This window comes from Saccostrea echinata, unplaced genomic scaffold, assembly GCF_033153115.1.
Source record: "Saccostrea echinata isolate AGI-Se365-2 ecotype Australia unplaced genomic scaffold, CSIRO_AGI_Sech_v1 ptg000012l, whole genome shotgun sequence".
NCBI lineage: Eukaryota > Metazoa > Mollusca > Bivalvia > Ostreida > Ostreidae > Saccostrea > Saccostrea echinata.
This window is the reverse complement of record NW_026889761.1, coordinates 15842115-15859543: the sequence shown is the minus strand read 5'-3', so window position 1 is coordinate 15859543 and position 17429 is coordinate 15842115. Positions and strand designations below refer to the sequence as shown.

Genomic DNA, 17429 nt, shown 5'->3' with positions numbered 1-17429 from the left:
TCAGATTTTATTACAATTGTGTTCTCATTCAATTTCATTAAAAAGTTAAAAGAAAAGATAAAAACAAATCTGGAATGATAAGATTGAAAAAGATACATATTTCAATTATAAAACTGTCAATAATTTAGTATTAAATTATTCAAATAGATCATTATTGATTTTAAATTTCTTATTAGTATGAATAGAAGTCTTTTCATCATTGAACACATATCTTTAAAATACTGGTTTGCACTTCTGACAGTAGAAATGTGGATCTGAAACACAGACAGATCCTGTAATTGATAGATTTAATTGGCAAAGATGTATTTTGCTTCTTTATTTTCCAAAATATAAAGCAAAGAATGAATCATATACTAATAAAAGTTTTTCCCTGTTGGGGAGCACACTTCAAATGTTGCACTCCTGACATAACTGGGTATCCAAAGATACTAGAATCCCAATAAGGATGCTTCAAATCAGCTATAACCATAACTTGGTCCAAAAAATTTACTACAGTCCAGACTTGCAGCTCAATTCATTGAATTGTCTTTATTTCCATCATAAACCATTTTTTTGTTTCGCATATCTCAAAACAATATCAAATTTTCAAAATGTCACAAAAAAAGTTTTGGACCCCTGACATTTTAGCATTATTTTTGGGCATAACTTTTTTTGTGACTTGAGATATTAAGGAGATATTTGGCAGGTATTTAGTCAATATAAAAAGACATATGCTGAGTTATAGAGTTTATTTACATAACCTGTATTTGTAGAGCAGGTTGATAATTATGTGTTCGGTTAATTTTTTTTTTTTAATTCGTCCCTATAGAAGTTCAGGTTTTATCTTCAAAAAGTTAATAAGAAAACAAAACATAGAAGCAACCCATTTTTGTTGAGCAAAAAGGCACATACATATATTGTATTGAAAATTATGATGAATTAATAAAACTATGGCTGACATCCATTTTTAGGTAAATATTGTTACGCTAAATGAATAATGAGAATTGTGTCTTTAGTCAAATCTGATATATATCTTAGATAGTGATGGTAATGTTTAAAAGTTTGTTGGCTTTGAGTTTTGCGTATATTAGACCTATAACAAAAACTAATTTATTTCCGCTTACATGGCAATTATTAATACTAAAATTTAATATATTATGCTAATTCTTTAAAATCTGTAATTTTGCCCTTCGTTCCTTAAATCGATTTTCATATAAAGTTATTTGTAAACAGTAAATACATGTATCTCTAACTATTTCAAACTTAAAAGTAAACGTTGTTTTATGCCAAGTACTGGTAGTTATATTGAAATTTGTTCAAATACGTTTTACTGACGAAAGAAGTGGGAGATTTCATGCTTTTAATTTTTTGTACTTGGATAATCTCCCTTTGATGTTGATATAACTTTATTGATTAGGTATCAACAGATTCTTAGTTTCTTATGCTGAATACTAATTATCACAAAGTCTCTTTTGATTTGTATGGAAGGCCATTTAGGATATATCAAAAAATATTTTTGATTTCAATATAACGAATTGTTAAATTTGTTATAACGAATTTAATTAGTTATAACAATTTCTTTGAATTCGTTATAATGAATTAAATCTGTTATAACAAATTTGTTGAATTCATTATAACAAATTCTGAAACTTGTCATAAAATTAAATTCGTTAAAACGAATTCATTAATTTGCTATAACGAATTAATTTCGTTAAAACGAATTCGACAAATCGTTATATTACATTTATCTATATTTTTCTACAGGCCCTTATCGTTGAATTTGTTTTAAGATTTTAAATTAAATTTGTTATAACAATTTTTTAAATTCATAATAACGAATTAAAAAAAACAAAATATGTTGTAACAGATTAAATTCGTTATTCCTTCTTCAAGGAAACTGTTATAAGCGTATTAAATTCGTTATAGCAAATTTAACAATTCTTCATATTGAATTCAAAAATATTTTTGATAGGTCCTAATTGTGTTTCCGTAGAATTGCTTATGATCCATTCATAAGGAGATCCGTCTTGTCGAAACTCGAAAAAACAGCCTTGTTATTTATAAATCGTATCAATTACCACCACAGAAGTCCGTTACATGAATACACATAACATGCAATTGAATATTTTTAATACGAATTTCCTTGCAATACGGTAAGAGTTGAAAAAAGTCAAGGATTCATTGAGACAAAGTGGACCAAAGAAGGAAAAGTCGAATTATTGAATGGTCATTTCGTATACGTACCTAAGGAATAAATATGACAAGTATAAATGCAATGCTAAATATTTATTGTAATAGTCATCCCACACACTGATTACATACAAATATATTGATGAACCTGAAAAAAAAAATTTTCTATTGTTACGTATTTAGCATGAAATGGGTACCCATTACAGTAAAACTTTTCTTCCTTAATAAGATAAATAAAGAGTGTCTAACACTTTAAAATTACTAACATGAATAAGAAATATTGTTAGACCCAACTTATCTCATTTTGAAACATTGAACAGATATTGTGACTTTTGATTTCATCTATATCGATCTCCATCTGACATTTACAACCACCAAAGGAAATCACAATCATTGATTTGTATAACTGTGCAAGAAAATGCTGTAAATATTAAGTCTTAAGTTTTCTGCTTAATATTATATCTAAAAGTTACTTTTTAGGGTTTTTAGGGTATATGTAAATGTGAAGATGACATTGTCAGTGCTATTTTGGAAATATAAGCGATCCCTCGCTTACAATATATATCTATATCTATATCTATCTATCTATCTATCTATCTATCTATCTATCTATCTATATATATATATATATATATATATATATATATATATATATATATATATATATATATATATATATATATATATATATATATATATATATATATATATATATATATATATATATATATATATATATATATATATATATATATATATAACTCTGATTTAAGGACTAGGGAGACCAGACCATTATATATGGCTTAAGGAGACAATATACAAATTTTTTAAATTTGCTTTTTTCTAAAAAGAAATACCAGATCAAAGATCTATAGAACACCATTTAGTCGACTCTTGCTTTATTTTTTCATAATAAATGCCTCCTAAAAATATATGAAAAAAATGGTCTCCTTAATATTTTATGTTTCTCTCATATGACTTAAGGAGACCAGTGTATATTTTTTATAAATATAACTTGTGGTTTAAGTAGACCATTTTTCTTTCATAGTAATTTCACTTATTATGCATTAATTAACATATTGTTTCCAACCAGAATAGTTGTGGATGGTCATTAGTCAAGGTCAGCAGAAAGATATTTGTGCTAATGTGACTCAACATGATCAGTACAAAACTTTGAATTAAACTAAAGTCATTGCACAAGTGACTTAAATAGAGAGTAGTTGCCCCAGTGGCGCAGTGGTTAGAGCGTCTGCTCTAGAGTAGCGAAGTAAGGAGTTGATCCTTACGTCGCAGTTCAAATCCCACTGTGGGATGGGGAGACCGGTCCTTCAGATGAGACCGTATAAATCGAGGTCCTGTGTCGCAGTAGGTGCTGGCACGAAAAAAATCCCTCGATGCTCAATGGCCGTAAGTGCCGATATAGGACAACATTTGCAGATCTCCACCGGCATGTGGTGGTGTCTCCATTTGAGTGAAAAAATCTTGAGAGGAATGTTAAACAACATACAATCAATCAATATATAGAGAGTATAAGCCCAGAGTAGCTTGTTCTGATATCCACATTTAACTCTCAATGCTGTCGCCCACGTGGTGCAGTGGAAAGAGCCAATGCTCTAGAGTCGTGGAGTTAGTTGATCCTTTTCTCACATGTTTGAATCCCACTGTGGGACGTAGAGACTGGTCCTTCGTACAAACAGAGGTCCAGTGTCACAGTAGATGCTGGCATGAAAAAGATCCCTCACTGCCCATTGGCCCTGAGTGCCAAGCATAGGTCATTTGCAGCTCTCCATCGGCAAGTGTTGGCATCTCCATATGAGTGAAAAATTCTCCAGAGGGACGTTAAACAACAAACAAACTCTCAATGCCCAAAACAGTTTAACCTAAAAGTGAATGCAGACATAAATTATTCTTTAGACCAAGTATAGTATACTCCATATTGTTTTGTTGAGGACACAAAGTTCACAGTGGACATCAAGTAGTTTTTCCTGCTATTTATACCAAGCTTCTTTTAAACCATATAGTCACTGAGTGCATTCGCTTTCCAACTAATTGATGAAGTTCTGACCTATGCCTATATTTGTTTAAATTCTTTCTGATTTAAGAATACATTTGACCAGTTGAAACCAAGAGTACATGTACTACATAAAATTTCAAGGTTGTGATTAAGATTCAGTAAAAGTTATGCCCCATCCAGTATAGCAATATGTGGATGCCATGTTCAATAGACATATTTGCTATCATTAAACTTGCAGAGACCATGAATCAAAATAATTCAAATGCTTAAAAATCATTTTATTTTTACTGCTAGTCAAAATACAGTCACTCAAGCATATCCTTTGTTAATTTGAAAAAAAAAAATGATAGTTTAACATTTATTATTAATACCATACCAAAGCACAAGATAGTGCACTTCTTACATAATCCAATGATTCATGCTGTGATTTTACCTATTTAGATGTTTCTTATTTACAGTTCAGTATACATGATATACAATGTACCAGTACAATGTGACACTAACCTAGTATCAGTTAAATTGATCATTACTATTCTGCTTTTAAGAAGTTTGCAGGGTAAAAAGTATAATAAAATAAAAATGTTGATACATTTATTGATTGCATATGCTAAAAACTTTTATAAAATATCAAACATTGTATCATAACAGCTTTTACAAATGAATTCAATACATTCAAGGGTACAAAAATCAAATTATTTTCATCCACAGTTTTATCATATTCAGTTGAACAACAGCTACATCTATTATATAAAATGTATGGTAGTTGGCAATGATGGTATATATATCCTGAGCAAAGAAAAAACATACCTAATTAAAGAATACAAAGCTCACTTCTATAAATGTTATCTACTAGTAAGGCAAAGTCTCACTCAACAAACACTCAGGTAATGTATATCACCTGGATCCAAAATCTATGCAAGTTGGTCTGGGTTAGATTTAACTGCTCAATAACCCTGAAAATGTATGTTACATCCAGCATCAGAAGCAGGATACATCATCTACGTTTACTGATCACCAAAGAGTATATTGTTACTTTGAATGAACCTTCTCTAAAAAACTGGTCATTAATCCAGAAAATCTAAGTCAAATCAAGGATTGGTACCCTGAAACATTTACATGTACATACATCATCTTGGCAGGTTTGTTCAACATAGAGTTTATAATTACATGAGAATAGGACTGCTCAAAACACTTAATCTTGTGGAGTCCCCCATGTGGCGCAAAGGATAGAGTTTGTAATCTAGAGTCGTGAGTAAGGATTTAATCCTTAAGTCTCAGGTTCAAATCCACTGGGGATGTGGGGACCAGTCCTTCAGATTAGACCATATAAACCGAGGTCCCGCCTAGCAGTTGATGTGGGCACAAAAAAGATCCCTTACTGCTCAAGGCCCTGAGTGCAAAGTATAGGTCAAATTTTGCAGCTCTCCACCAGCAAGTAGTGGCATCTCCATATGGATGAAAAATTCTTGAGAGGGATGTTAAACAACAAACAAACAAAAACAAAAAAACACATGAGGAAAATGTAGATCAGGTCAAGCATCTGAAGTAAATCTGTTAATGTGCTTTAATCCATGCAAGTTTGTCCAGGTAGAGCTTAGGAATGAACCTTGCTCCTTAAATTTTAACTGGGATGACAATGCTAGGTATATAATAAGAACTCATCTAGACTGTCCAGAAAAGCTAAAAAATATTTAGCAATTTCTTACTTGCATGATTTAAAAAAATCTGCAATCTAACATTATTTCAAAAAAAGATTCAACACATTTTCTAATTTTCAACAAATTCAATGCACTATGAGAGGATTTAACATTTCTTAACCACATACACTGTACTTAAAGTGCAATATACATGCATTATACTGTATGTTAAATCTTTACAGTTTTCTTCAAGTACTCTAATAGTATATGAAATATGAAGATTACCAACAGTGATCAAGCTTTAAAGTCCATTGAAACAATACATAATTAGAGCAGAGCAAACACAGACCTCTAAAAACACCAGGTGCAATGGAGGAGAAAGCATTTCCTGCCATGTGCTCCTTGACATGACTGGGCAAATGGAAAAATCCACAAACAATTCAGTGTAAACAATTTTGATGAAAAACATTAGTCAACATTCAACTTAATGATCGATTGAATTTGCTATAACAATTAATTTACACGTAAGTGTACACACATGTATGCATACTAGATGAATTATTTCACAATATCCAAAATTGGACAATAATAGTTTCTAATCTAGCTAGACAACAGGAAATTTTCATTATTACTTAAATTACATGAAACTATTGAAGTCTGTGAGCTACAAATTATATCTAAAAATTATACACATTTTAACAAGTGTTTACAGTTTAGTGTATTTATTATACACAAATGATGACTTAGTAATTATGACATACAGTACTAGTAAAGTCCACAGATTGACTTCCAGATTTCAGCTCAAAGGCTTGAAGATTTTTAGTGTCTCTTTCATCATTTTTTTTTCACTGAATATTTTCATTTTTATTTTCAAGACGCTGTTTTTGTTGAGGTCTTTTAGCAGTTTGATGCAATCCAAGAACTCCAAGGGCAATTTAAGAACTCCTGAATTTCTTTCTTACCTGGAAAAATGAAAATTTAAAAGTTTAAAATATATTCAACTTACATGAAGAAAACTAGTAAAACTAGTGATAATGTAATAGACCTTTCAGACATTCCAAAGCAGCTACATGTATCTAATTAAAAAATATAAAGTTTGAAGTATTTAGAGTCACCTGTACTCTGAACATGGGATATATGTATTTGACAGACAGATGAATGAATAGACTGATCACTATAGAGCACCTTAGTCTTTTTTCAATAATCTTTATATTAGTGAAAATCAAATAGGAACTAGAGTGTTTCAAGGAATGTATATGTCACCTGCCAGGTATCGTCATTAAAGAGGTAAATAAATCTAAGAGTGGTCAGCTATTAATTTAATATTAGCATGGAGGTTCATGCATTTGCCTGCAAGGAAAAAAAAGGATCCAAAAGTAAAAGACTGGGATAGAATCTGGCAATCAAAGAAAATATGGTTCCCCAGTCCTCAAATGAATAATTTAATTGAAATTATGAGGAATAACTATTTATCATTTTATTAATACACATGTAGGTGCTTCCAACAATCCTCGGAGGAAAGGAATTTCAGACTGTCTTTACTTTAATTGTCACTTTGTCAGTCAACAGATTCATTGTGGAATACTGATCCCAATGTATTTTCATAGTACATGTATTTAAATATAAGTTTGTGTGGTAACTGAATTTCATACAGTTTCAAAGTATAGTATCATGAGCTCAAAAACATATATAAATGCTAATTATCAAAACCCTGCCTCTCAAAATTTTGGAGATATAAGGTGTGACAGACGGAGAGACAGACACCAGGTAAAGTGACCTCTAAGTGTCATTCTGCTCTGCAGTTGACACAAAAATGAAAGTTAGTCAATTTTTGACCATGTATATCACTTCAGTGATGAAAGGAATGCTCAAGTGGTAAGTCTATCCTAATTATTTGAAAATACGGCAACCCCATTGGTCAGAATATAATACATATGCTGTCCAGCCTTAATTTCATTGGCATAAAGCAGCACAAAACACGATTTGATTGGATGCTGCAACTTGTTTTTCTAGGGGGCGCTGTTGCAACCCTGGAAAAGAAAACAGGACTGGGGCTTGCCCCTAGGGGGCACTTACTGACCGGAAGTAAACAAACAACAGAAATAGCAATACACTAGAAATATGTCCATAGGACATGTATGCCTGCAGAGTGTATAGTAATGCAACATGAAATTTTGTGTTAGTGTATGAAGTTTGATGAGAATATCTTGAAAAGTTTCTTTAAAATTGAAATTGAAATCTAAAAAAAATGGATATAGATGATAAATTCTCACCAAATTATGTATAGATGCATAGCCTTAGATATCAATATTTTAAATGGTTTTAAAACCATGCAAAATGCAAATTGAAGGAAAGTGAGGTCAAGGTCACAGGAAAGGTCAAAAGTTTTTGAAATAGTTGAATAGGTCTTACTAATTATATATGTATCAGCATATTAAGTTTGATAAAAAATATCTTGAATGATTTCTTTAAAACTGAGCTAGTCACAAGCGTGGCGCCATGGTTAGAGCGTATGCTCTAGAGTCGCAAAGTAAGCAGTTGATCCTTATGTCGCAGGTTTGAATCCCACTGTGGGACATGGAGACCAGTCCTTCGAATGAGACCTTATAAACCAAGGTCCCGTGTCACAGTAGGTGCTGGCATGAAAAAGACCCCTCACTGCTCAATGGCCATGAGTGCAGAGTATAGGACAGAATTTGCAGCTTTCCACTGGCAAGTGGTGGCTTCCCCATATGAGTGTAAAATTCTCGAGAGGGCCTGCAGATTACCTGTAATGATTGCGCAGCTATGTTTAGGCTTCCCGAAGCTTTAAAATGGACTCAAAACATAATATGTCATTGCGAGGTTGGTTTTAGTTTTAATTTAAAAGTATTGAACTTTACTTCCAATTTATATAGAGGATTTCCTCGGCTATGTATTAACATATTTGTTATGATATCACATGACTTTGCTGATCACGTGATGGTCATTTATAATTTTTTGAAGTGTTTCATATAAATCGCTTCGGCGCAGTTGATTTACACAATAATTATTAACATTTTGTTATAAAAATAAGCTCATCGTATCCTTGTGTATCCGAAATGTGCTTGGGAAAAGTCATAGTATTACTTAGATACAAAATATTTCCAGAGAAATTCAACTTACCTACAAATTTGAGGGTATTTTCCACACAATATCGTAATCTGTATTAAAACAAAGCCAACACACATTTTTCCCAAGCAAGATTCAGTTAGAGAACAACCTCTTCTTACAGATTTCAACAAAAATTCTCAGATTAATCCTCATTCTTCACCTGCGCCAGACTCTTTTATACACACTAAATAAATTCTACCTCCAACCACGGGTATAAAACAGAGTACATTTCAAAAGTATATTTTTCATAAGCATTTTGAACATGCTGAATTTCAATCAAGGGTAGGTAAGCGGTGTATTTTTAAAATATTCTGACATATACGACTTAAAAAAACCTTTAACGACCCGTGAATTTTACAATAGCTACCTAGCATTTTACATGCAGTTTCAAATAAAGTGTAAAGTTCATGACACTCTCCCCGTCATAACACCTCAAGATTTCAGTGACTTGACGTCATTTTCCATTATGACGTCATATTTTGGTAGTTCAGAGATGTGAAGGCACAGAGTGCACTGTGATATTCTACGGGAAGCCTAACCTACCTGCGTGACCAAAATCCCTACTAGGCTTTAAACTCTTCATTCTTGACCCGTATTTCGTCAAATAAGATTTTTCCAGTTAATTAAGGTAAAATTACTAATTGTTAAAACTGTAAATGATTTTTTTTTTTTTTTTTTTTTAACCTGAGCCAGATTTTTACTTTTCTAAAAAGCGTCTGTATTTGACTGTTGGTTCCACCTATCTCAAGGAAATGATCTGTAAAAGCTAGTAAATGTTAGAAATCATAATCTGTTCTCTATCTACTATAATCATGAGAAAAGGTGTTGAAAATTAACAGATGGAGATAAAATCAGCAGTCATATTAAAGGCTTTTTTCAATAATCAATTTATTAGTGAAAATCATAAAAGTATTAGGTAAAAAGGAAAAATAAATGTTGTCATTAATTAACCTTGCATATCTCTACAATTTTCTGATAAGAAAATTATACCCGATGGATGCAATATAATCACCCTTTGCCTGCCCCTAAATTAAATTATGAAATTTTGATAGATTTTGATCTAGTAAGCAATTATTTAAAACAAGGTTCTTTTAGAGGTGCCTAGGGTCGAAATTCATAGAAAAAAAACTACAAAAAACGTGAAAACCTATTTCTATCATACTGGTTTATATTTATTACAAATGTCCTCATAGTCAGCATAGCCCAGAACGATAGACCGCAGACTCTCACCATGAACATTTTTAGTGTCCTGGTTCGAAACCATTTGTTGGCACATTTTTATTTTTTCAAACTTTTTACCTGTATAAACACTAAAGAACGAGTGCACTTATGGGCCCCGGTAAAATGTGACAAAATGAAGAATTAAATTAAGTATAATTTTCCATCTCAGATCATTAATTGATATCTAAACCATAAGATTCAACAAATTTTATCGCTGAAATTCATGAATATACAAAAAGCAAAGCCATACAATGTGGTAGGGGTCAGCCGACATTCGTGATTTTTTATAGTAAATCGAGGACGGTCATTCATTTCAAAGCTTTTGTTTATTGTCAGCCTAACATTGTACAAACTTGTGCGATTGAGAAAAAATGCATTATACATTTATAAAACTTGTGTGAAAGTAGGAAATTTGTACATGACTAGGCTTGTACTTAAAATATTAAAAATGTATGAAAAGTTCAATGTTTTTCCTATAACAAGCAAGAGCTATTTACCTGTATGACCTATGTTGAACCCACCCGTGGAATAAATTATTTAAAATACTGGTAGTCACGTGAGTTCTACCCAGGTAAACATTCCTCAAAGATGCTCACTGTAAAACATAACCACGTTTTGTATCATTATATCGAAGTCAAGCCGCATAGAGAAGTTTGTATGTATTTGGTTTTAGGAACACGGGATGGTTAGGAGAGTTTAGTGTCGTTAAAATGTCATCATAAATAAAAGACAATGGTACTGGTATTGAAAGCCACCTAAATACACGTTTTTTCATTTTAAAATTTAAAGGAACTAATGTTAAGTTAAAGTCATCACGTTTATCATAAAGCTTGGTTGTTAGATTACCATTAATGTAGAACTAAAGCAATACATGAGAAACAAGAAACTACACACATGTGACCTAAAATCAGTGACCGGAACATATATCGGTAAGCTTTTTCTAAAGACTGAAACCAATATTGGTCCTATAGGTCATCTCATATTTTTAACTAGAAGTGTTCCTTTGATATACTATATTTTACTTAATTTCTATAGACTTACTATACCCTGAAAAAAAAGAAGGAAAACAGGAACTACCTGTTTAAATGACCCCGACCACCGATGTTAATCTAAAGTTTGTCCCTGCCTACCTGAAAAACAGACTGCCTCGGGCAGTCAGTAATTTCCAACTCTGGTTATGAGATGCTAAATGTTTAATATTTACAATTAAATGCTTATATTTACATTCATGATAGATTGAGAAAGTCGATAAAATCATTTCTATACTAAGTCTGTATACTGTATAGGGGGAAAATAACTCACGGTGTTAATATTCGCTATATTCACGGTGTGAATAAATCCGTGAATTCAAGAATCAGTGAATAAGTTTTCAATAACCTACATGTTATATTTGGAAATTTGAGAATAGACTACGATATCATAGCTAAATATACGTGCAGTGCATGGTCATTTCAGTAATTACGAATCGTACTTGTCATTCAATTATTTTAATTAAAATGCTTGACATTAATTTAGATCACCCAGCAGATAATAACCTGTATTTGTTTAAAAAAAAAACTGTTTTAAAGGTGCTTGGACACAGATTTGAAGTTAATATTTTTTCAAATTTTCTGTATAATTTCATGACTTGTATGTTGCTATAGCATTTCATACTAAAATATAATAAAAATCCTATTTCATCTCGAAGTTATTTAAACTTCTATTTTCTCGACGCGTTGGATTTACACATCCTTGTGCTTTCACATATTTTAATTTTATTGTTAATACTTAAGAAAAGTGGCAATTTTATTGCGTATTAATGAAAAATATTAAAACTATAACCCAGAAAATTCAGAGTAGAAATGTTGAAAGCAAAATCCACTCACAGTATTGTAAGTCCGTGCTCAGTGATGTGTGCAGAGTTTAACAATTGAACACACCCGGTGAATCGTATACATTAACAATAACAGAGCTCGTGCCCTGTTTACAAAAACAGTTTACGTTTCACGGGTGTGTTCAATTTGTTAAACTCTGTACACATCATAGAGCACGGACTGACAATACTGATGAGATGGTTTTGCTTTCGAACATTTCTACTCTGAATTTTCTGGATTATAGATGTAATATTTTTCATTTATACATAACAAAATCGCTTCTTTTCTTAAATATTAAGGATAAAGTTAAAATTTGTGTGAGTGCAAAGATGTGTTAATCAAACGCGTCCCGGAATTCGTAGTTCCAATAATTTTCAGATAAAATAAGTTTTTAATTATATTTTCGTGTGAAATGTTATTGCAATATATAAGTCGTGATATTATACAGAAAATTTGAGAAAGTATTAAGTTCAAATCCGTGTCTAAGCACCTTTAATAGCCAAAGCTACATGTTTCATCAATCAAAACAATAGGGTCATGGGTTTTGAATACCCGTACGTAACTATGTTAGGACGTGTATTTGTTACCTGCATTATCATGTTTTTATCAACATTTTGGTTTAAAAAAATCATTCAAATAACTATTGAACTTGCTGATGTATATATAAATCTACCCTGTTGTTCGTGAAGTGAATACATAACGTTGATTAATGCCTTCTAGCTATGCTATGGATTAAATGGATATAGACATTGAAGGGAGGTACATGTAACCTTAGTTATATACCGATTCTGCGAATTCAACAAACCGCGATCGTGTCAGAGGAGAGAAAAACATGAAAATTACAACTCCTGAAATTAATCCCCTATACAGTACTTCAACCGAGAAATTAGTTGAAACTGGTTCCAGAAAAGAAGCTGAAAATGTTCAATAGTTTACAGACAATACTTGACACATGATGACTGAACAAGAACAGATAGCAATAAGTAATTTAAATGACTCAGGTGAATTATAACCTGTTCAATCTTAGATCCATCTTTTTTTCTAATACGAGGGTTGATCCAAAAGTTCATGGAATTTAACTATTTCTAAAATTTTATTGTGATATGATGAAAGCAAACAATAGGCATATTTATAATATAAAGTCATTATGCAACAATACTGGAAAATTTCACCACGTTCCAATTACCAATAAGGTCACATGAGCTTTCTGAACACTGATAGTTGTAAAATCCGGGGGAGACTTCGACGTAACGTCAAGTTAAGTATGTCATGTCATGTTATAGGAGCATCTCACCCTCATGTTCAATTCAACTAAGTTATTCTACAGAATATTCTGCCTTTTTCTCTTTTTTTCTCTCAAGAAAAGCCTGGGAATCCACCAATCGACTTATCTTTATATTACACTCATATTTCAAAAATACTCCCCATCTTTCCATATGATGTTCCAATTTCAGTAGCAAAGTCAAGCACAGTACGTCAGTGGTCAACATCCATCAATGCTTAATTTGTCTACGAGAAAAACAGACCCTCCAAAAGCAGCCACACCTTTAATCAACCTCCATGGAAGTTCTATTGTTCTTAAATTTCTCACGCCACTGGAAAATCAGTTGCTAAATGCATTTTTCTCCAGCCTGTATCAGTAGTATACCCCTTTAAGTCAGAGTGTTCCTAAGATTTTAACAAAACTTATAACTTGACTGAAATGTGATGTTCTCTAACAATTAAAAGATGAACAAGAAATCATCAACTAATAATCTAAATATCAAGTTAAATCAGTAAAACTCTCACAGACAGGTATATTAGTTGTCAAGCAATCGTAATAATGACAAAATTCTCATTTTATTTGCCACTTAGCGCAGGTTTTTTCTTATATCACGTATTAAGAATTAAAATGATCATGAACGAGTAAATGTCTCCCCTGCATTTTAAAACATCCTTTGCTATGGCAACTGCCATAGAGTTACTATCATTAATATTTAAAATATTTTTTTATTAAAAAAATTCAACAAGTGTCTATATTTTTATTTGTAATTTTCAACCACTTTCACTAATAAATAAATAAAATAAGAAGAAATTCCATGAACTTTTGGATCAATCCTTGTACATGTCAGTCATTAAATTTATATAATATACAGTATGCATAAGGGAGACCAAATGTATTATTACTGCATTAAGGAGACCAACCACTATCCATATGTAAATCAGTATTCAACCACTTTCACTAATAAAAAAATAAAATATGAAGAAATTCCATAAGCATTTGGATCAACCCTTGTACATGTCAGTCATTAAATTTATATAATATACAGTATGCATAAGGGAGACCAAATGTATTATTACTGCATTAAGGTGACCAACTACTCTCCACATGTAAATCAGTATTCAACCGCTTTCACTAATAAATAAAAAAAAAATATGAAGAAATTAGTGATGAGACATCGGTTAATTTTCATAATCGATCATCGGTTGGAATTGGTTACTGCTTCTGATGCGATTTCACCGATTATAATCGGATTTCTTCATAGTCTTGTATACAAAAAGCAGACTATTACAATAATTTCATTTATTTCTTTAACATGAATATATAAAATACATAATATATTATTTTCTTTGTTGTTTTGCTTCTTTTACACTTTCTAGACCTAAAAATATTTACAGTGGACACCCAACATGGCTGCCTAGTGGCAGAAAACGAACTTCAAAAAGTTGTGGGGGGAATTGATCACTCTATATTTAAGGTAAATGTTGACTAAGTTGCATATTTTATATCTCAAATAAAAGATACAATTAATATTTTTTGAATAAAAAGAATCAGCTGATTGATCAAACCAAAGAGCAAACACAGATTTGGCAGGAAAAAAAATTCACCCGGGGGTAAATTGAATGGGTCGGTCGGGTTATTACAGGAAACAAAAATAATTTTTTTTAGGCCCTATATATGCATCTTCGGTTCTTAATCACCTCTGCTTCGTGCTAGTTGGCTAGTATCAGATGCAGATGCCATTTTCTTTCATTAAGAAGAAATAAATTTTAAACCAGAAATGGATAATTCCGGAATGTATTGTATTAGAAGTATGTTTCCGATGATCGATTATGAAAAACTATAATCGATCATCGGAATCAGTAGCATTTTTTTGTCGACAATCAATGTTTTCTGATTATCGGTACAACACTAGAAGAAATTCCACGAACTTTTGGATCAACCCTCGTACATGTCAGTCATTAAATTTATATAATATACAGTATGCATAAGGGAGACCAAATGTATTATTACTGCATTAAGGAGACCAACTACTATCCACATGTAAATCAGTATTCAACCACTTTCACTAATAAATAAATAAAATATGAAGAAATTCCATGAACTTTTGGATCAACCCTCGTACATGTCAGTCATTAAATTTATATAATATACAGTATGCATAAGGGAGACCAAATGTATTATTACTACATTAAGGAGACCAACTACTCTCCACATGTAAATCAGTATTCAAAACTTGAGATTTTAATACCCTAATAATTTACATGTTTAGTTACATGAACTAAATCTATTTACCTTTGTCATAACGCAAGAACTGTTTTACATTCAGCCAACTTTAACATTACACATGCATACAGTGTATGCCATGCATTAGGAAGACTAGATGCATTATTTCAACATTAAAGAAACCAACTACAATGGAACAATTAGACAGTATTCCAAAAAGTTCATTCCAATACCATAGTAATTTCCCTTAATTTGTTTGTATTTAGATGACTTAAATCAATTTATCTCAGCCAGAATTGGAACAAAAAAACTAATCATAAAAGTGGCCAAACACATGAACAGACAGATGGACATGATGATTCCTATGCTTATATACTCCCAAAGTTGCCAAAGTAGAGCAGATGCAGTGGTTAGAGCGTCTACTCTAGAGTTGCGGAGAAAGAAGCTGATCCTTACATCGCGAGTTTGAATCCCACTGTGGGACGTGGAGACCCGTTCTTCAGATGAGACAGAGGTATTAACCGAGGTCCCATGTCACATTAGGTGCTGGCTCGATAAAGATCCCTCAATGCTCAATGGCCGTAAGTGCTGAGTATAGGACAAAAATTTGCAGCTCTCCACTGACAAGTGGTGGCGTCTCCATATGAGTGAAAAATTCTCAAGAGGGACGTTAAACAACAAACACTCTACACCCAAAACTTTGTTTGCAGAAGATTTTGTGATACATGCTTTACAAGTATACATATTGTTCATAAGGGAATAAAAATGCTATAATATATCATTAAGGAAAGCAACTGAAATTAAATGTGCACTTCTAATTGAACTAAACAAAATTACCCTTTGTCAGAATGTAGATTTATAAACAGGAAGGCTGTTTTTCTTCATTTTTTCCATGTCAGATTCAGACTGTTCTTGAAAAAATTCTGGCATTCACCCTGTAAAAGTGAACAGTGCAGATAATAAAGAGCTTCTAAATAAACTGCATAATATTTAAATGATCCACTTAAAAGGGATAACAAATGCATTTAACTCCATCAAGGAGACCAACTGATATCCATATACAGAGGCGCCGTGTTTATCCGGACGCCATTTATCCGGACGCTTCACCATCCGGACACTATTTTTTGGGAACTGATTTTTTCTACGTTATTTTGTCTCATGAATCCGGAAATTCGCATTCCGTATCCGGACAGTCAATTTCTACTACAAAACATAATAGTTCATTGAAAAATGACTCGTTTATCCGGACGGTAATTTTTCAAGAAACGACATTTTCACACTTATCTTGCATTCGTGTTAATTGTTGTAAAAACATTGGCCATGCAGTCAGTTTGAAGGCGGTTACCTGTGACCTACAAACAATAGCGTCTATAATTAGTGTGTGTTTACCGCAATTCAATCACATGTTTATCTTTATTATGAAGCTCAAAGAATTTAATTGACACTGTGCATTAATTAAATAATAATCCGTTCAAAATCATATTGCTAACCGTATATACGTCGGTAAATTCATGAGAATTTTGGAGAGTTGTAAATAAAATGAACAATAAATAACGAGCGATTTCGTAATGCTCTTTATTATGTCGATTGTGTTAGTTTAAAATACAATGTTCCATTTCTAAAAAAACGTAAATGTATTTGAAACGCTTTTTTTCCCACAAGACAGTATAGAAAAGTACATAATAGAAGAAATATCTCTATCTAATGTACTACCGTTTACAAACATCCATTACATATCAAACTGGCGTTACGTACAGAAGTTGATTACGTTTTTCAAGGTATTTTTTAATGATCGAAATTCAAACTTAGCGTCTGTAGAAAAAAATAATATTGATAATCATGAAGATGGCTTGTGTTTACGAATGTTTTTAATACTTTGTTTGATTGGTTTGCAGTGTTCAGTTAATTTTATAGTA

The 17429-nt window shown here is 31.9% G+C and overlaps 1 long non-coding RNA gene across 1 annotated transcript; it reads right to left on the bottom strand.

Annotated features, from left to right (window-relative positions):
• Positions 1–4444: 4444 nt before the first annotated feature.
• Positions 4445–16444, bottom strand: LOC133186018 (uncharacterized). The gene is made up of 2 exons (XR_009720992.1): positions 16351–16444; positions 4445–6782 (listed from the first exon to the last, which is right to left on the bottom strand). It is a non-coding gene; the product is annotated as an uncharacterized LOC133186018 (long non-coding RNA).
• Positions 16445–17429: the final 985 nt, after the last annotated feature.